Source organism: Callithrix jacchus, chromosome 19 (assembly GCF_049354715.1).
Source record: "Callithrix jacchus isolate 240 chromosome 19, calJac240_pri, whole genome shotgun sequence".
NCBI lineage: Eukaryota > Metazoa > Chordata > Mammalia > Primates > Cebidae > Callithrix > Callithrix jacchus.
Genome location: NC_133520.1, coordinates 46106880 through 46128431, shown reverse-complemented (window position 1 = coordinate 46128431; position 21552 = coordinate 46106880). Strand labels below are relative to the sequence as shown.

Below are 21552 nucleotides of genomic sequence, written 5' to 3'. Positions count from 1 at the left end.
TTCAGGCAATTCTTCTGCCTCAGCCTCCTGAGTAGCTGGGATTATAGGCACGCGCCACCGTGCCCAGCTAATTTTTTTTTTTTTTTTTTGTAATTTTAGTAGAGACAGGGTTTCACCGTGTTGACCAGGATGGTCTCAATCTCTTGACCTCGTCATCCACCCACCTCGGCCTCCCAAAGTGCTGGGATTACAGGCGTGAGCCACCGCACCCGGCCTGATTTGATTTTTAATAAGTCTATTCCATATCCACATTGTGAAAACAGTTTTACTTTTTTATTCTCAGTGGTGGTTCTTCCCTTTGCTCAGGGTTAACAGGTATGAGTTCCAACATCTCCTGCTTTATATTCTCTTTCTGTACGTGTTCTCTGCTCCCTATGTCTCTGGGAGAAAGAAATTTGTCTCTTCATCTCGATGTTAGCCCCTTCTCTCTTGTTATCTTCTTTTGCTTGGGATCTTACCACCCCTGTTGTTCCCAAGATTTTCAATGACTGTGATGTCTCCCTCTTGTCTGGAGGAAGGGCCTGTGTGAGTAAACTCTGCTTGCCTTCACTCTGTGTCTCTCCTCCAGCCTCCGTCTCATTCCTCCCCTTTACAGATGCATCTCTAGTCTCTGGACCCCCCGTCCCCAAGAGAACTTTCTATGGTGAAGGAAATATTCTGTCTGCACTATCCAGTACAGTAGTCACCAAGCACTTGTGGTTATTGAACACTTGAAATGCAACTAGTGGCACTTGAAGAAAGGACATTTAAAATCTTTGTTTTTAATTTAAATGGGAAATTGTCACATTTGGCAAGTGCCTACCATAATGGACAATGGATAAACATTCCTCTTCAGATTTCTTCAACTGAACCACAGAAAATTATTTAAGTATCTCTCCAACTCTCCAAGGGATAGTGCATAACTATACCATTCCAACATGTATAGAACAGAAGTTAACTCATTACCTACAATGGATACCTGAGAGTCTTAGGACTTTATTCCCTTTATATCGCTAACTGAGGCTGTCCTCCCATGCCTATTGAAAGAGGAAGCCCAAATAACTGTCATTTGCAAAGATCATCAGTGATCTCCATGTTTCTCATCCTTAATTTCTTTTTGTTATTGTTGTGTGTTTTTGTTGTTGTTTTGTTTTTGTTTTTATTTTTCTTGAAACAGGGTCTCACTCTGTCATCCAGGTTCAAGTGCAGTGGTGCGATCTCGACTCACTGCAACCTCCACCTCCCAGGTTCGAGTGATTCTCCTGCCTTAGCCTCCGGAGTATCTGGGATTACAGGCACATGTAACTATACCCAGCTAAGTTTTTCTATTTTTAGTAGAGATGGGGTTTTGCCATGTTGGCCAGGCTGGTCTCAAACTCCTGACCTCATGATCCACCCATCTTGGCTTCCCAAAGTGCTGGGATTACCAGCGTGAGCCACTATGCCTGGCCCTCATTCTTAATGTCTGTCTTATTTTTCTTTACTTGTTAGAGGCAGGGTCTCACTCTGTTGCCCAGACTGGAGTAAAGTGGTATCATTATAGCTCACTGCAGCATCCAGCTCCTGATTCAAATGAGCCTCCTGCATGAGCCTCCCAAGTAGCTAGTGCTACAGGCAAAAGCCATCACACTCGCCCTGGCTAGTGCTTTTTGATTTGTTTTGTATTGTTTTTTGTGGAGATGGGATTCTCACTAATTTGATAGGCTGGTCTTGAACTCCTGGCTTCAAGTGGTCCTCCTACCTCAGCCTCCCAAAGTACTGGGATTATAGGCACTAGCCATTACACCTGGCCCTAACTCTCTTCTTTAATCAAATTGATTGCTGTCCTTCAAATGTTACTTTTACTTTTCTACCTTTCAGCCTCGTGTTATACTATCTCCTCAGCTTCTTACATCCTTCTTCCCTACACTTACCAAATCACATACATTTCTTCAAGGCTCCTGGTCTAGCTTTTCCAACAAGCTTCCACAGATTAAATAAGCCTAAGAAAACTGCAGTCTTTAGACTTTAAAAAAAATTTACTTACTGAACTCTTACTATATTCCAGACAAGTATGAAAGATGGATAGGGTGGTTAAAAGTGATGATGATACTAGGTTAACATGGCCTGGCACAGTGGCTCATGCCTGTAATCCCTGCACATTGGGAGGTTGAGGCAGGGGCGTCACTTGAGGCCAGGAATTGGAGACCAGCCTGCCAACATGGCAAAACTCAGTCTCTACTAAAAATACAAAAAAAATTAGCCAGGTGTGATGGTGCATACCTCTAATTCCAACTACTCCAGAGGCTGAGGTATGAGAATTGCTTTAACCTGGGAGGTGGAGGTTGCACTGAGTTGAGATCATGCCACTGTGCTCCAGTCTGGATGATGGAGAGAGACTCCATCTCAATAATAATCATAATAGATTAATATGTGTTGAAGACTTTGTATATGTCAGATACTCTTGTGTGTATCTGACAGGCTCTATGTGTGTATGATTTCATTTACTTCTCGTGAGTACCCAGCGAAATAGATATTACTGTTTTATCACTTTCACAAATAAGGAAACAGAGGTATATAGAAACAACAACATAGCCAGGTCTTCTGACCAGTACATGACAGAAAGGTCCTGCTTGTACAGAGTTACATCCCAGCACCTGCTAATTCTTCTTCATGCTCAACAGAACTGAATAACTCCTATTTTTAAATGACTTCTACTTTTATTTTGGTGTTAACATTTGCATTGTGATTACCCTTTTGTTACTAAACGTCGCATGCATAGGCTGGTCCTCTCAATAACATAAACTTCTAAGGTGTAGACTAAGCTGTCTGCTCTCTGTAGTCTTAGCAAGCACTTAACAACATATTTTAGGCAATAGCTTTCAAGTTACGGATATGGCTGATTAATGAGTTCTAGGTTCTGAAGTCAGTTTACTGTGTTCACGTCCTATTTTTTAATGAAATAGAATGAAATAAACAGCGGTACACCTATGCAATGGAATATTATTCAGCAATAAAAGAATGGGCTGTCACATCATGTAAAGACATGGAGGAGCCTTAAATGGATATTACTAAGTGAAAGGAGCCAGGCTTAAAAGACTATATACTGTGTGATCCTGACAATATGACATTCTGGAAAAGACAAAACTGTGGAGACAGTAAAATGATGACTGCTTGCCAAGAGTTAGTGTGGAGGGAGGGATGGCAAGGTTGGAGCACGGGCTATTTCTAAGGCAGCGACACTATTTTCTATCACACTGTAATGGTGGATACATCAGTATAGGTTTGTCAAAGTCCATAGAGTGTACAGCACAGAGAGCGAACCTTAATTTCAACTGCAGACTTTAGCTCGTAGTAATATATCAATATTGGTTCATTTGTTATAACAGATATGCTACATTAATGCAAGAGATTCATAACAAACGAACAGGATGTGGGGAGGGGGAGAGGAGAGAGTATGTAGGAACTGTCTAGTTACTGTTCCACTTTTCTGCAAACCTAAACTACCATAAAAAATAAAAAAAAATAAAGCCTATTAATTAAAAAAACAGAATAGAATGTGTCTAAGCATATCATGCATTGTGAGGATAAATACTGTTTCAGGAAATATCTGTTTCAGTGTTAAGTGTGTGTGTGTGTGTGTGTGTGTGTACATACCCTACTGTGGATAAGAGGTTAAAAAAAGTTTGAAAGCCATCATTTTAGAGATTAGTGCAAACACACTACCTATTTGTCAGCTGATTGAAAAGCTGTATAGAGTTCTAATAATGACTGTAAACCTGCGTCCCATAAGCAGGAAGAGTCCTAGTAGGTATGGAGTGTGATGGACATGTCTGCTTTTTGAAATGATTGTACATGATTGTTGTAGGAGACTTTATGAAAACCTTTAACCTTGGGAAATAAAATTAACCCAAATGATGTGGATGACAACACGCATTTTGTAAAGATATTCATTTATTAGTATTTCTGATTTGGTATCGTAGCACCCTATTCAAATTCTGATAAAATATTGGGAGTACCTTAATTTTTAAGTATAACACAGTTGAATTATAGCCTCATAATGGTATCAAGCCTAATATGTAGGAAATTCTACAAATAACCTGCCCCAGCCTTACTCAGGACTGGTATCTAGAAGGCACAAGTATCCAATAATTTGACAGATTCAAGTTAATAGTTTTCTGCAACTGATATTAATAAATGTAGGAGTGTTTATTTGATGATATTATTTTGTTCATTTTTCTTCTTGCCACTGCTTCCTCTTCTCCTTCCTCCCCCTCCTTCCTCCCACCTCCTCCTCCCCCCTCCTCCTCCCCCACCTCCTCCTTTACATTCCCCCTCCTCCTTCCTTTTCTTTTTCTTCTCCTCCTCATCCTTCCTCCTCCTCCCCCTCCTCTTATTCTTCTTCTTTCTCCTTATTTTCCTCCCTCCTCCTTTCTCTTCTTCTTCTTTCTCCTTCTTTTCTCCACCTCCTCCTTTTCTCCTCCTCTTCTTTCTCCTTCTCCTTCTTTTCTTCCTTCTTCCTTTTTCTTTTCCCTCCTCCTCCTCCATCTTCTTTCTTTTCCTCTTCCTCTTCTTTTATTTTCCTTTCTTCTTTTTTCTTCTTATTCTTCCATTTTTTTTTAATCTTTCACATGCATTGCTGTGTTTGGGAGGGAGAATGTCTCAGTCAGTTGAGGCTGCCCTGGTGCTGGGCAGCTCTGACGTTAGGGCTGATGAGGAGCTTCTGTTCTACCCAATCTGCTGCCTGCTGCCCTTCACTCTCACCTGCTTTGCATGTCTTTGCCTGCAACCCCCTTTACTAGCAGATCACCCTGAGAGCTTTGGCCTTTCCCTCAGCTAATTTGAGAGCTTTTGTCTTCTCAGGTAACTCAAAAGAGCTTACACCCTGGATTCAGTGAACAGTTTGTTAAACTCCTGAGTTCTTATAATTCCCATTAAACACACCCACGCTTCTGTTCCTTGTGGCACATCCCTTGGAGAGGGAAAGACGAATGTTTCCTGTAACAATCAGCGGAAGGAGATCTTATCAGATGCCAGTGCCTTAAGGGTCGACGGGATGGAGTCCTAAGAGAAAGGAAGAATATACACTAGTAAATTAATCTGTAGTGTGCTGCCCACTTATTTTTAGGCCTGTTTGTATTGTTAAGATAGAATAACTAAAACTGAAGCTTTGTGTATTAGATTTCCGAATGAAACAAGTTAGGCTTAAGTCTGGGACTGGAGCTGAACAGTGCCAAGGTACTCGTACGTTTTGTACGATGCTGCGTTTGGTACTTTGTTAATTGTAGGATACACTTACTACTTTTACTATGCTACTTTCACTATTCCTTTAGACACATTCCTGGGCCTTTACCTCAGGCCTCCTGAATTAGAATCACTGGAATGGTACCCAAAAATCTGTCTCTTCAAAGAACTCTCTGGAAATTTCTGATGATTTCACATGGGTAGGGAGCCAGTAGGATGAAGTGTTGTTTGGTAAGTGATCCATTTAAATATCAAAACAATTTTCTAAAATATGTGTAACACTTAAAAAAAAAAAGAAAACTTTTTTTTTTCTTCATCAGGAAACCGTGTTTCCCAAATGTGATAGTCAGCTTTATCCTCTGGGTCTTCCTTCTGGTTTCCATGAAGAATTAAAAGCTACCAAAATTCTGTTTTAGTCTTCATTTAAAAAATATTTTTAAGACATCAGAAAGCAGTAGATGACTATTCATTCATCCAAGAACCCTCTTTGTCTACAAATATTTACATAGTCCTTCTGAGCATAAAGCATTATCTGCATGTAAGTCATCCTGTTAAATCCAGCTATGAGTGCTTGTGCATAGCTTGGGAAGGAAGATAGCTCTTATCCCACTTTTGATTTATCACTGATTCAATGATTCAGCAGTACCAAAGGCGTTGTTAAAAGTCCTCCTTGTGTGTGGCATGGTTCTCTGTGCTCTTCAGTGAAAGTGACAGGCACCAGTGTCTTGCTTCCTTCACACTAATAGGCTTCCTATCTACTTCTTAAATACTTCCCAAAACTTTTCATGTTTTTATTCTGCAAGATGGAGAGAAGAGTTGTCATTGCCCTTTTGAAAGAATGACACATGTGGTTTGGAAAGTTTTTTTTTTTTTTTCTGTTACCCCTCATCTTGAGAATCTTTCCTGGTGACTCTAGGCCCCTTTCCTTCCTCTTAGTCTCACATGGAGATTGTGAGCCCCCTGTGTCCATACCAAGGAGTTGTCCAGTCTCCCTCCCTGGGTAGCACCCTCCTTGGGACTCTAGCCCCTCTCATTCCTTCTATCCTCCCCTGTGATCTCCGTGTACCCTCTTTGAAGCCTTTCTCTTCTCAGATTTCAGTGTTGCACGTCAGTAGTGGAGAAATCCACATGCCTTGTAGACAAGCCCCATTCAATATGGGTCTTCCTGACTGCTCAGTGTACTGCTTGTCTACCTTTCACACAGTTCGGTCTTCTCTTGATAGCAGCCTTGCCAAAAGTTCCCTCTCCTTCCCTTCCTCAAACCAGTGTTCTCCTAGAGGGCCCATCGCCTGCTGTTCGGAGGAGTCTGCCCCCGGGCCCTGCAGCAGATCTGTCCCTGTTTGCTCATTCTCCCATCATGCCGTCTGTCTCTGGAGAAGAATGGTCCCTGCCATGCGTATATTAACTTTTCCCCCATCCTACCTCTCTTGTCCTTTTAGCCTGATTTCTTATGTGGGCTGTTTCCAACATTGAAAGCTAATTTTTTTTCTGAAAAAAATTAAGACCTTTCCGAGACCCCACCTCCCTGTCTTCTTTAACATATTCATAAAGATGTTGAGTGCCTACTGTACGTCCAGCGCTGCCCCCTGTAATCAGCAGCCGTTTTTCTGCTTTCCCTGATCTGTAGGCCTCTCAGCATTGTCAGCATGGCCCTTTCATCTTGAATTTATTTCCACTTTGCACGTACCCTTTAACTGCCCTGAACCATCGGTTTTAAAGGTTATCAGTGAACCTTTCTCCTTTTTAACCTAAGCTATTTTTTCCTACCTGAAAACATAGAATTTGAGGCAATTGTTACTTTTTTTTTTTTTTTTTTTGAGACAGAGTCTTGCTCTGTCTCCCAGGCTGGAGTGCAGTGGAATAATCTCGGCTCACTGCAACCTCTACCTCCCAGGTTCAAGCAATTCTTCTGCCTTAGCTTCCTGAATAGCTGAGACTACAGGTGCCCACCACCACACCCAGCACTTTTTCTCTCTCTCTCTTTTTTTTTTTTTTTTTGTATTTTTAGTAGAGACAGGGTTTCACCATGCTGGCCAGGCTGGTCTCAAACTCCTGACCTCAGGTGATCCGCCCAGTTAGGCCTTCCACAGTTCTGGGATTACAGGTGTGAGCCACCAACCCCAGCCTGTTACTCATTCATTTCTTGACAGTGTCATCAATAATATCTCACAACTATGTGTTCTTCCGCTTCCTCTTATTTTCTGGATTTGTGGCCGGATTTTTCTTTTCCACCTCCTGCCTCCTGAAACAGTTAAACCTTTCCTGAGACTGAGTCCTCTGCCCCTCCCATTAGACACTCACTCATTCTCTCTCACTACATCAACCTAAAGTTTTGGATTCAGGGGGTACATGTGTAGGTTTGTTACCTGGTCATACTGTGGCATGCTGAGGTTTCAGGCATGACAGACCCCGTTACCCAGGAAGTGAGCATATTATTCAACAATTCGTTTCTCAACAGTCCCCTCCACCCCGCTCTAGCAGGCCCCCATGTTTACTGTTGTCATCTTTATGTCCGTGAGTACACAGTGTTTAGCGCCCACTGACAAGGGAGAACATGCAGTATTTGGGTTTCCGTTCCTGTGGTTAATTCACTTAGGATAATGGCCTCCAGCTGCATCCATGTTGCCACAAATGAAACAATTCGTTCCTTTTTACAACTGCGTGACACTCCTCTTAATCCGCATCAGTTCTCAAATCACTCTGTTGTGCAGGTAGATCATCTTTATATTTTCATTTTTTAATGACCTCTCCATGGTTTAATTTCGTTTTTAGAAAATTTTATTTATTATACTTTAAGTTCTGGGGTACATGTGCAGAGTAGATGACAGGGTGATGGATACAGCAAACCACTGTGGCTTAATTTCTTTGTGTCACGAATTGCTTATATTGCGAGCTGAGCAAGCCACCTTCACACCTAATTCAGCATCTCTAAAACAGATTTATTTACTACTATCATTCCTAAAATCAGACACATATACACCCAGCACATAGACACATTTCCTTCTTCCTTCAATCTCCCAGGCATTACTGTCCTCCAGCCTTATAAAAACACGTGGATGATCTCCTTCTCTTCTCTATCCAGGCAGGTGAGACATCTGGTCCAGTATCACTCACATCCCACACAGACCTCCGCATCCAAGTCCGCTGCCATGTGCGGAGACTCATGCAAATGTCATACGTGCCATCAAGGCCTTTCCTCTCCTGCTTCCTATCAGGACGGCTTTTCATGATCATCCTACCTCAATACTCTCAGTTATGGACTGAGTGTCACTCCCCTTTTTGACAGATCTTCACTGTAAATACCAGACAGGAAAATTTAGACTCCAGCAAGAAACTGAAGTCCAAGGGAGAGAATTAAGTTATCAAAGAAATACCTCTTCGTCTCTTTCTTTTTCATGTGCTACCTCCTATAAGTGCACACGCCCCCATCAAGCTGTCTGAGTATGCTCTGTGCTGAAGGCTTCTGGATGTTTTTCTGTATGCATGAATCCCCTTGAAAGTCTTCCTGCCAAAACTCTACCCAACTCTCCAGAATCTAACACAAAGCACCTTTCTCTGTCATGTTTTTTATTGTCTTCCTGTACCTGTTAGGAGCACAATAATCCATCTGTGTGCTCTTGTACCTCTGTAACTTTATTAAAAACCCAGTTTTCACTGCAACTTTAAAGCAATATGCAATAAGTGTTTTATTTTACTTTGCTTTTTGGAAATTGGTGTGGATACCATGACACCTAATTTTATTAAGCGTTCACTGCTACTTGGAAGTGTTCTCTTTTGCTCTGTTGCCCAGGCTGGAGTGCAGTGGTGTGAGTTAGGCTGACTGCAACCTCTGACTCCCAGGCTCAAGCAATTATCATGCCCCAGCCTCCTGAGTAGCTGGGATTACAGGTTTGAACTACCACCTGTCGTATTTTTAGTAGAGATGGGGTTTTCCTATGTTAGCCAGCCTGGTCTCAAACTCTTGTCCTGAAGTCATCCACCCACCTCAGCCTCCCAAAGTGCTGGGATTATAAGTGTGAGCCACCATGCATGGCCCTAATACACTTTTTAAATTTGATGAGTCCCCCCGACATCTTGAATTCCTTTTCCTTTAATGCTTAGTCTGAGCATTGCTTCCAGATACCTTTTGCATAAAGGCCATCTCTATCACTTCAGTCTTCCACTGAAAGCATTTTAATAACTCTGCATTGCTCTTGGGACAAAGGACGAGAAGATACAGTTAAAATGTGAAGGCATTGTGTCTAAAGAAAACTTAGAATTCTACAGTACTAGAATTTTGTATTGCCTCTGTACAGCTTGGGCTCACACATTCTGATGCTTTACTGTTCTAGGTTAACGTTAAAAAGAACTCTCAACTCATAATGTATTGGTATCTGGAGAGCAGAATTCTAATTTATCATAATCATCCTACCTCAAAGAATGCAGAAGCTTGCATTCTTTGCTGATGGTTAGGATGCTTTTTCTTGTCCAGTCCTGCTCATTAGAAAGATACTTGGGGTCTTATACAGAGAACGAATCGGTAGTTCTAGAGATAATAGGATTGGGGAAAATGCCATATGCTACTTTACACCACACTAAGAAACGGAAAGGGACATTAATTTCTTTAAAGAGTATCCCCACCTACATAGTTGAACACTATCTTTTTTCTACGTCCTTAATCAATTTCTATTCTGACTGACTTCATGCTGAGCGTCCATCTCACTGAAAATTCCCTGAGCCACTGTCAGCATGAAGCCTGTTGACACTTGGTGCCTGGTCCTGCGCTTCTGGACACAAACCCTACTCATATGACTCTTAGCTTAGAGCCAGCGTTCCCCAAAGTTAGGCAAGATTTCTAATGCCTTAAAAGGGAAAGGTAGGGTAAAAATAATTAAGTCCAATATCCTTTCCCTTTTAAACTTTTTGTACGCTCCTTTCTTTGTCTTTATTATGTGAAATTGACTTCTTTGTTCTGTGTGTTTCACACAACTTGTAGGAACAAGTTGTTATTTATCCAGTTAACAAAGTGGCATTTCTCTCCACATTGTTATTTTTTTTCCTTGAAAAGGGATTTATTTCTACAGTCCTGGCTTTACTGTTTTGTTTTCTTAATACTTTGCTGGATGAAATGATTAAGAGCGCTGAACTTCATTATTCTTTAATATAAAGAACCAGACTCAGATTTAACTAATTTTCCTCAGATTATTCAGGTCTTGAACTATACATGGCACCCAGGTTGATTCTAATATGAAAGGGACTGTTGATTAAAAGATAAAAGGGGAAAAATTTCAGAATGACATAGAAAAGTTAGAAAGAGCCAGAAAGACGTTATACATGACCAGGGGATAATAAGGTGGAAGGAGTTATACTCGATACCTCAATCTAATATACTAATGATAATATTGTCATCTAAAAATGCAATCTACTATATAAAAAACAACTTTTAAATAGAATGTTACAAGCATATTCAAAAGTAGAGAGAATACTATAAGCAACTCACTGTACCCATCTTCCAGCTTCAATAATTAGCAATATATGGCCAGGGCCAACTCTTTTCTTTTACATGGTACTCCTTTCTCACAAGCACTGGATTATTTTAAAACAAACATGAGACAAAAATATCTCTGCATATACTAAATTAGTATTCAGTATTAAAGATGATTCTTGAAATATGAGATTTTAAGAGATCAGTCTTATATTACAAAAGAATAAGAAGCCAGTTAAGATTTTATTTTAATCAACTATATTAAGGTATAATACACAGGCAATAATAAGTGCTCATTTTGAGTGTATATTTGGATGAGATTAGAGAAATTTATCTACCATATTCCTACCATTAAATCAAGCTCTAACATATTTCCGCAACCATACTAAGTTCTCTTACGGCTCTCCCTAGTTGCCCTAGACACATCCCACCCCGACCCCAAGCCCAAGAAAAAAACACTTTTCTGTGCTTTCTGGCCCATATATTCTATTTCTTTTATCTACAGCTTTATAAAAATAAAATCATGTGTGAAGTATTTTTGAGTCTGACTTCTTTTGCACAGTGTATTTTTTTTTTTTTTTGGAATTTACATGTATTGTGAACATCAGTAGTTTATCACTTTGTATTGCATCTTTAAAATTCCATTGCATGACAATATCACATTTTACTTCTACAGCCCTCTGATGGATAATTGTTTTTCTGTTTTGTTTTGTTTTCATTTTATGGAGACAGAGTCTCACTCTGTCGCCCAGGCTGGAGTGCAGTGGCGTAATCTCAGCCACTGCAACCACTGCCTCCCAGAGTCAAGAGATTCTCATGCCTCAGCTTCCCAAATAGCTGGGATTACAGGCGTGCTCCACCACATCCAACTATTTTTTATATTTTTAGTAGAGATGGGATTTTATCACGTTGGCCAGCCTAGTCTTGAACTCCCAACCTCAGGTGATCTACCCTCCTCAGCCTCCCAAAGCATGATAATTGAGTCTTTTGTTTCCCAGTTTGGGGTGGCTGTGGGTAGTTTCTGTGAACATTCATGTGCAAGTTTCTGTATAGACATGTATTTTTCACTTCCCTTTGATAAAGAAGTAGGAGTATCATTGCTCAGAGGTATACTGAGTATGTGCTTAGCTATGTAATAAACGTTCTATCTTGTGTTTTCTAAATGGGTTGTATCACGTCACATTCCCATCAGCAGTGTATGGGAATTGCAGTTGCTTCCCATCTCTGCCAACGTAGATGTAGTATGTTGTTCTCATTTTAGCCCCTCTTATAGATAAGGAATAGTATCTCATTATGGCTTTCATTTGCATTTTCCTAATGGCTAATTTTGTTTAGCATCTTTTTCATGGCATTACTAGACTCCTCAAATTTTAATCACCATTTGTTCAACTCAGTGAGGCAACCAAACTCACGGTGGGTTCTCTTTTCTCTACCCATTTTCCATAAATGTCTTCAAAATAGAAAGCCCAGGCTGGGTGCAATGGCTTACCCTGTAATCCCAATACCTTGGGGGGCTATGGAGGGAAGATCACTTGAGCCCAAGAGTTTGAGACCAGCCTGGTTAACAGAGGGAGACCCCATCTCCACAACTTTTTTAAATGAGCTGGGCACAGTGGTGCACTCTATAGTCCCAGCTACTTGAGAGGCTGACGTTGGAGGACTGCTTCAGCCTAGGAGGGGAAGGCTGCAGTGAACCAGGGTCACTCCACTGCACCCCAGCCTGGGTGACAGAGCTAGATCCTATCAAACAAAAAAAGAGCCCAAATGTAGCTTTTCCTTCTCACATTTATTGCAGTCGTGCACTGCCTGTTAATTCTTGAAAACAGTTATTTTATTTTACTTTTATTTTTTTGAGGAGGTGAGGTGGGGATGTGGGTTATATTTCATCCTATTATTCTCCCTTAGATATAATTGGAAATTTAGATTTGTTTTTAAGAAATAATTTCTAATTTTTTTGTTGTTGTTGTTTATGTGGGTCCAACCCTGGAAAACTCCGGTCAGATCGTATAGAAGAAAATTCTTCAGCTGATTACATCTAGGCTCTCTCTGGTGGGAGGAGAATATGACACCAAGAAAGAAAAGAGAAATCATGCCTCCTTGCTGAATTTGGGGAATTCTGCAAAACAAGAATGACAGTGAAAGGGAGGAGGCAAAGCAGTCTGAATCATACCTCCCAGCTTTTCCACCTGGTATTTTATCCCAGAGAATGGAGGGGCATGTTGGTGAAAATAAGTTATACACAAGACAGGGATTCATTTCACATGTAGCCCTCTACCAGTATTTTAGTAAGCTTGGAAGTTCAGCCTGTCAGTCAGAGGAAAGTCTTACAAATTACTTTCCAGTGTGGCATAAATAGGACTCCAAGATAGCTGGAGTCCTTGGCAATGAGGATGGGATGCCATCATACTGATGAAGGCAGCTCTGTCCTGAGGGTTGCAGCACTCTAGGGCTCCATGGGCATCACAGCCAGACCTCAGAAGAGGCCTCCTTGTCAGCAGGACGCAAGAGGAGACCAAGAACAGAGATGTCTACCCGAGCTAACTAGGTCAAGAGAATGCAAATGGCATGCATGCAAGTGGTAAGCCTCACTGTCAATATCAGCAGGGCTATGAGCACCCAGGTGGATAAGGAGCCCCATGCCATAGATCAGAGAAGATAATCAAATACTGGAGACACAGACTCGTTCTTCTGTTCCAGAGTTCATTTAAACCATGCCTCTTTCTTCCCACTACACACACACACACACACACACACACACACACACACACGGGTGGGGAGAAAGAATGGGAAATGAAGGTTAACAGGGGAACTTATCCAAAGGAGATTGGACAATGCTTGAATTACATTTAACTTTGTGTTTCTTTTGTATACATGCACATATAAGCATAATGCAGGGGGAGGGGCAAGGGCTTGTGAATTTCTAATGACTTGTAAGATTTATAAACTTAGGGAACCCTTTTGTTTTCTAAGAACTATTAACCCAGGTGGAGGGTAGTGCCGTTTTGCCACCTTCCTATCATCTCTAAAAGATAGGAGAGGCCGGACGTGGTGGCTCAGGCCTATAATCCTGGAACTTTGGGAGGCCAATAGAGGGCAGATCACAAGGTCAGGAGATCGAGACCATCCTGGCTAACATGGTGAAACCCCGTCTCTCCTACAAAATACAAAAAATTAGCTGGGCGTAGTTGTGCACACCTGTAGTCCCAGCTACTCGGGAGGCTGAGGCAGGAGAATTGCTTGAACTCAGGAGGTGGAGATTGCAATGAGCTGAGATGGTGTGACTGCACTACAGCCTGAGAGATAGTGCAAGACTCTGTCTCAAAAAAAAAAAAAAAAAAAAGAGAGAGGAGATTTTTTGAAGCAGCAGATGTTAGAAATGTACTGCCGAAGACTATCAATGAGACCAAGGCTAGAGAGATGTGAATAGGGTCACATGTGAGACTCATGGTGAACATATTCTAGTTTACCATTATTCCTTCATAAGGCAGAAGCAGCACCCCTAAATTAGGTTCAGTTTCTTCAAATACGCCTTCTTCCTGCCCAGCAGAAGACGGAATGGCTTCCTGGAGCTGGAGAACAGCCTTGGGCCATGGCCTGATGCCTTAAAGAAGAGACTGAAGGAGTAGAATTCTGCAGCTCAGCCCTTTTCTTTAGCTCTTTCCTCGGCCAGAGAATGGGGTAGGAATGGGATGGAGGGAATGTGAGAAGGTGACGTGTGCAGTGCAGAGTGGAAGACTGTTGATCCTTCATTTAAACACATATCCAATAGCAGCTCTGTCAACAAATCTTCCTATTAGTGTAATCTTATTTCCCACAAACTGTTGTTATTATAAGAAATTGATTTTTATCATACTCTCTAAGCATATCTCCTTCACCCCTCCTCCAATATCAAATAGTTAATAATTTAACAAAATAATATCGTATATACTGGAAACTAACCATGCGAACACATATCCCACATATATCAGCTGTGTTTTCTTTTTATTTCTGTGTCTACATTTTTATTCAATGTATGTTTTAATGAGTATGATTCAGTAGTATATTGTGAGAATGAGATTATGATTTTAATGTATTTATAATTACTCTGCCCTACCACAACTAATTTTTTTCTGAGCATCCTTTTAGTTTTTATTTACTATATATAATATCTATTTATCATCAGAGCACATAATTGTATATTCTGTTTTTGTTATCACTTTCCATGTTGCTGCCTATTCATCACTTATAGCTACTTAATGCATCATGAAATTTCTATACCAACATTTCTTAAATGCTTTCCTGTTGGAGACACAAATAGTTTCTATTATTCACTATTATAAATACAGATCGAGCAGCCCTAATCTGAAATCTAAAACGCTCCAAAATCCAAACTTTTTGAGCACCAACGTGACACTCTAAGGAAATGCTCCTTGGAGCATTTCACATTTTTGGATTTTTGGGTTAGGAATGCTCCACAAATACAAATATTCCAAAATCTGAAAAAAAGTCAGAAACCTGAAACACTTCTGATCCCAAACATTTCAGATACCGAATACCCAACCTGTAATGCTACAGTGATCATTTTCCTAGGAATGCCATTTTTTCAACTTTAAATTATTTTCATGAAATAATTTGTGAGTGGAATTAGTGGGTCCACAGATATGAATATACTTAAGGACCCAATATAGGTACAGGTCAGATTGGTGATTTGCTGGACTGTACATATTTACAGGACCACTAGAAAATATAAATTTATTAGTTGTTTTTCCAAGTTTCACCATTTTTTATTAGTTATAATTCCAGCTAGTGCAACTTGTGTCATTTTTGTTTTATTTGTGTTTCTTTGAGTGTTATTGAGGTAAAAGATACATGGTACTTACTATTTGAAAATTAGAAAATCACCTAAGTGTCAGACAAGCAGATTCAAATCCAAACCCAGGCCTCTTCCTGTTGTATGTTAAGTGGATGAGTCTCTCACAAAAATAATTTCTTCATTGGTAAATTGGTAATAATGGTGTCTCCTTTACAAGCTTGTTGAAACGATTTGGTGAGTTAATCAATGCCTTGTGGTTCGGTGGTCATACAGGACATTATTACTCCTCCTTGCTGTCTCTGCTTCTCCAATTTTATCTACCTCCCCTCCTACTCCTAACTTCTTGCATGGATTATGCCTTCAAGTTCTTTTGATACAAAGTTTTCTAGACCCCACTTTCTCATGCCAGAATTTATGTTAATAGGGGGCAATTATCAGTGTTCTCTAGAAACCTGATCTCTCGATAGCAAGTGCTGAATTAGATTGCAAATCACTGAGGTCAGTTCTGTTCACCCCATGAGTTTCCTTGTGTTCATCCAACCAAATTTACATTAAAAATTTATACTTTTCCATAAATTGCTCATTTTTGAATGCTCTGTGCAGTCCAATTTCTCTTTTAAACATATTATCCAAGTTTTCGCCCATTAGGTTTCTCAGAGACTTTCTGATTTGTTTTTCTGCTTCTTTGTCTTGGTTTCAGATAATACTTCAGCTTAATCTTCTGTTACCTCCCACCCAAGAACAACAAGCTTAATTCTTGTAATAACAAGTGTAGTTTGTCAAGCAATTGCAAGACAAGATCATTGCTAGAAGTTACATCTCGGAATGGTACTGCCACTTGCATTCTGTCTGTCTCATACCCAGTGTCTGCTTTCTAGGCATTACTGCTCATTACCTGGAAATTGGTTTCTATCTTGAGGGAATTTGTAGCAGGAACTGCCTTTTAAAGCAATCCCTCTTCTTTGAAGCCAAAAGTAATTTCTAATATATTATAAGGTATCAGAAAGCCAGTAACAAGCATACAGTTTCTCAATTGGAAAAGCATTAGAAATATCAAATTCTATCCTCTTTCATGAGGGAGAGGCAATTTATGGGCTGCCAAAAGATTCTCTAGTCTCTCACCTTCATGATAAGACATTGAGCTGTGTAGGAAATATTCTAAGCAGTTCCACTTTAGGAGTTTAAAAGAAAAAATGGAAGGCAGGGAAGAGGAAGGGGAAAAAATGCTCGGCAATCTTCCCAGCTTCAACAACTGTATTTCACAACCTCTGGAGAAACTCAGAGGCTCACTTAGATATTATTTTGAATGAGCCTTCTCTTGTTAAGTGTCATAAAGGTTTATTTTTGCATTATTAAGCCTGTTTTCCCTGCATATCCATGCCCACTATCCCTGTTTTCACGTGTTACAAATGAGTGCTAGCTTTTTTCTACCTGAATCGACAAGGCAGTTCTAACTTCTTATCAGCATCAAAGACCCTTGCCCCAGACTCTACACCAGTAAAGTTACGAAATTACTAAGGATTCCAGAGGTGGAAATCACAAAGCTTGAGAGAAGTTCATATATAACAATTAAGTCTGCAGGGGAAAATTGAGGATCATACACAGCTGGATTCAGACAGAGTGACCAGGTATTCCGTATTTGCTGGACAGTACAATGTAGCCTGAAATGTCTGCCATGTGGATTACAGAGAAGTCTATTACTGAAACTCACAAGGTGAAAAAAATGTGGACCCGATCAGTGTAGTGTGCCTGCCCCATGCTCGCAGTTATAACATTGGAAACAGGAAGGGTGAGACTGGAAACAGTCCGTTTCTGCCCAGAGCCCATTCTGTAGCACAGAACAGCACAACACTGTCAAGAAATAGTGTCTATGGTCGTCATACCACATTCGTCATTGTGCCACACTTCTTCAAGAACCCTGGCATCACAGCCCTCCTTGGGATGAAAGGAGGACCGGTCCCTAGTTTTAGCCTCTACTCCCAGTCTGCACAAATCACCCTGTGGCATTGGGCAAGTTCCTTAACCTTAGTCTCCCCTAGCACGTGGTAGAGGTGAACTCACACTGCCCAATCCACAGAGAGATTGTGAAACCAGAATGAGATTAATGTGTGCAAAGGATTTTGGAACGAGTTTCAAATTCTGAAAATTCTTGGGATGTGTGCTTTCCTTTGTACCGTTAGGCTAATTTGCAGTCATTTAAATCTATAAAAGGAGATTCTGCAACATCGTATGTGTAAGTCTGATTTTCTTCATGTTGTTGTGAGCCCCCCTTGGGGCAGCTTTCAGCACATGACACTCCCCCCTCACAACTTCCTGCATGGGAGTGTGACCGCTAGATCTCTTTCTCCTCCCTCTCCATCCCATTTTCTTTTGTCTGTTGGTCACTCTCCACTGCATACAAGACTCAGGTTAAAGATCCTCTGCTCTGTGATGTCACCTTCTTACCTAACTCTCTGCACCTGGGACTGGCAATGATTTAGCTTCCCATATCCTACATCTAACTTGGCCTCTTTCCCTCATTAGACTTGGCTTTTTAATAACAGGACTAAGCCTCTACTTAATATTTTAACCCAATACCTGCTTCATATTGTTTGCTTAGTAAATATTGCTCAAAATGATGAGTGAATGCCAAAGACTTGTCACCATGAAATATATAGAATTGGTAAAGTGAGTGATTCTTAAATTATTTGCTATAAAATTTTAGGGGAAACTCATACCTAGTTGTGTCTTTGTTTTGTGCTGCTATAACAAAATGCCACGGACCGGGTAATTTACAATCAACAGACATGTGTTGGCTTGTAATTCCGGAGGCTGGAAAGTCTTAGATCAAGGTGCTAGTATCTGGCCTTCTTGCTGAGTCACCACATAGCAGAAGAATGCAGTGTTTTCACGTGGAAAAGAGGGAGGAAGGGGACAAACTCAACCTTTGGCAACAGCATTCTCTCACCCCCCAGGTCACAGCCCTCATAGCCTAATTACCTCTTAAAGGACCCAACTCTTACTATTGTTATACTGGCAATTAAATTTCAATATGAGTTTTGAAAACATTAGTCATTTTATACAAAACCATAGCAGCTTTTATGTCAACCTAATAATATAAATGTATGTATGTGTACATATTTGTGGGGGAAGCTTATAACATACTCCCAATTGCTGGAAGTTTCAAACTAAGGACAGATGACCATATAACAGAAACCATAAGCTGAGGCATCTGTGTTGAACAGGTGGTTACAGCATCTCACTGTTTCCCCAGTAACTGCTGTGGATCACCCCCTCAGCAGATACGAACAGGTGCTGCAGAATAATATGTAACAAACCTGCACGTTCTGCACATGTACCCCAGACTTAAATTTTTTTTTAATGTTTTAATAGAATTTTTTGATGAAGTATATTTGGAAATGCCAGGATAAATCTCCATTTTTGAATTTGGAAATGCCGGGATAAATCTCCATTTTTGAAATCTATCATGTAATTAATATTTCATCTTGCAATTCAGTGATCCAAGTGAACTACTTGTTCTTTTATCTTATTTTAAACTTACCCCTTCCCTCTTTCATTTTTAGCTTTTGCGGTGGCGTGGCACCTGGTCTCTTTCTACAAGGAAAGTTCAGCACACAGGGCAGTTCTTGAAACATTGGATTGGTTTGATGATTCCACCTGCAATAGGTATGTAAAACCTCCAATACATGCTTACGGACACTTTGGAATCATAACTATGGACGTGGATTGCTGAGAATGGAATCTGCTCTGAGCAATTAAATTCATGTGTCAAGATGACTTTTGTCTTTTCTACTCAGAAGTATATGTTTATATTTTGGCATCTACAACTCCTGAAGTATACTTCATTTTCTTTGTTATATGATAAACTCAAATTAAGAATATAGCCATTTGAAGAGAGAGGAGAAAGTCTACGCTTATGTGGTTGTGAAAATATGATTTAGCCAAAACTCTATGGAAATCAAATGAATGAAATATGACTGTACTGTGGTATGTTATAAGTATGGTATCTGTAGTCCAAAATTCTTACAGAACAAATATCAACTCCTTTCCCTCCCCAAATTAATCCAAGCTTAGAGAAAACTGTGTAATAAATCACAGAATGACTACATATGTGACTTAATTAATAGAATTATATCAATTAATTGACTACTCAAACAGTTAAGATTTTGTGACAGTTGTTCTTTTTGTATATGACAACATAAATATTACATAAGAACAAAAATATATGGCATTTTGTAGTAACTCCCAATCTTAGGTGATCCGCCTGCCTCGGCCACCCAGTGTTTAATGTATTATCTTGAAGGGGATATTCTGAAAGTAGAGTCTCCCAATATGTAAATATAACAGCCTGTAGCTTCTGTCTAATTCAAACTTACTTGGATGAGCACCGTTTGTGAGTATGTAACATAGATAGGTAGGTAGGTAGGTAGACAGACAGACAGACAGACAGATAGATAGATGGATGAGACATAGGTATCTCACTACACCTAATTACATAACATATGCAGTGTTTGTGTGTTTGTGTATATAGGATGCAATGACTAAGGGATACTTTATTACAAGATTGATTGCTTACTTGTATGCAGCTTTTAAAAATATAATTAGAAATACAGCAGGCTTGTTAGAATACTGCTACATATTTGGAAAAGTGCTCCATAAATTCTATTTTCAACAGGAAAAATATATAACAACTCACCTGCCTCTGCCTCCTCCCCTGCCCCAAAAAATCTGTTGAAAATCAAGTTTGGGAAGTTGGGAAGTAGCACAGACAAGAATTAATCAATGTGAGTTCAAGACCTGGCTCTACTGCTTAACAAACGCCTTGGGAAAGTTTCTATACTTCCATGGGAAAAGTGTTATGATTTAAATCAGAACGGGAGGAACGCAGAGTGAGAGAGCGTAGATAAATTCACCTCAAATTGCAATGTCCCAAATGTACCTGGTCACGTTTATTCTTAGAGCTGTGTATAGTAATTAACGGATATGTTTCTAAGGTTCTCCAAAGAGTTTTCCTTTTACATTCTGTGAGAGTCTGAAATCCACAATAAGAGATTTATGTCCCTGATTTAAGGCAGAAATCGTGACTGTCATCTACTGGTTGGATCCATCTTAGTTCATTTATTTTATTATTTATCTTGGGCCTACACAAATTTATGTGAATGACAATTAAGAAGCTGCCAAATAAAAAAATCAGGACCGTTCACATAAAAATATGGATTCCCAGTCTTCTCTTTCACTGTAAATGATCAGAAATTCTTCCTGTAAATTTCTATGTCTACCCCGTCCAGTCCACAGTCCACTCTGAGCCAGTAGGTCTCAGCCCTCACTGTGAAGAGATACTGATGCTCAGGCTTCACCACACAAAATTAAATCAGCACCTCTTAGAGTGGACCTTGGCTTCAGAATGTTTACAGAGTTCCTCAAAGTATTCCAGTGTGCAGCTGCTGCTCTAATACCTTCATTTCTCTTTGTGTTAAAACATTCCCTGAGTCCAAGTTACATTCATTACTTCCTCATCTCACCACTCTTCTCTGATAGTCTCTAAGTCATCTTATTTCTATTCTTGTACTATTCAATCCATGCTTCATCCAACAACCAGAGTAATTGTCTTAATGGAAAATATGTGGTTGACTCCTGCTTCACCATCTTCAATAATAGGAATAATAATAATTTAGGGTGATCCTTTATACTTAGGTTGAATAAATAATCTGACTTCAGGCTTTGCTGAAGGACTGAGTCATTAAAGCATTACATTTTAGGAGCAATTGGAAGAAAGCATGCAAAAGCTGTAGCAGTACCTTCTGCTTGGTCTTCTCCCAGAAGTGACCCATAGTGATCCTAAGGCCAAAAGTAATTCACAAATGTAGACATGACAGATATTGCTGACTTATCCTACAGATTGCCACCTAGTCAGGATCCTGATCACACCTTACATAGGGAGCAAAGGGATGTTGTAATTTGGCAGTGACACTATGATAAGATTAATTTTATGTCACAGCTACCAAGGTGTATTAAATGTCTCTCCTTCTTAAGTTACATGACTCAGCCAACAAAATTTGATATGGGTGAATTTTTAGGCAGAATAGCAGGATTT

The 21552-nt window shown here is 40.0% G+C and overlaps 1 protein-coding gene across 7 annotated transcripts in view; it reads left to right on the top strand.

Annotated features, from left to right (window-relative positions):
* Positions 1–21552, top strand: part of CHRM3 (cholinergic receptor muscarinic 3) — a 507768-nt gene that overhangs the window by 251185 nt on the left and 235031 nt on the right. For 6 of the 7 annotated variants that reach the window (XM_035280815.3, XM_054248168.2, XM_035280813.3 and 3 more), the window contains one exon: positions 19022–19124. The exons of the other annotated variant lie outside the window; for it this stretch is intronic. The gene's annotated coding sequence lies outside the window, so the exon portion shown is untranslated. The remainder of the gene's footprint in view (positions 1–19021; positions 19125–21552) is intronic. 7 annotated transcript variants of the gene reach the window in all.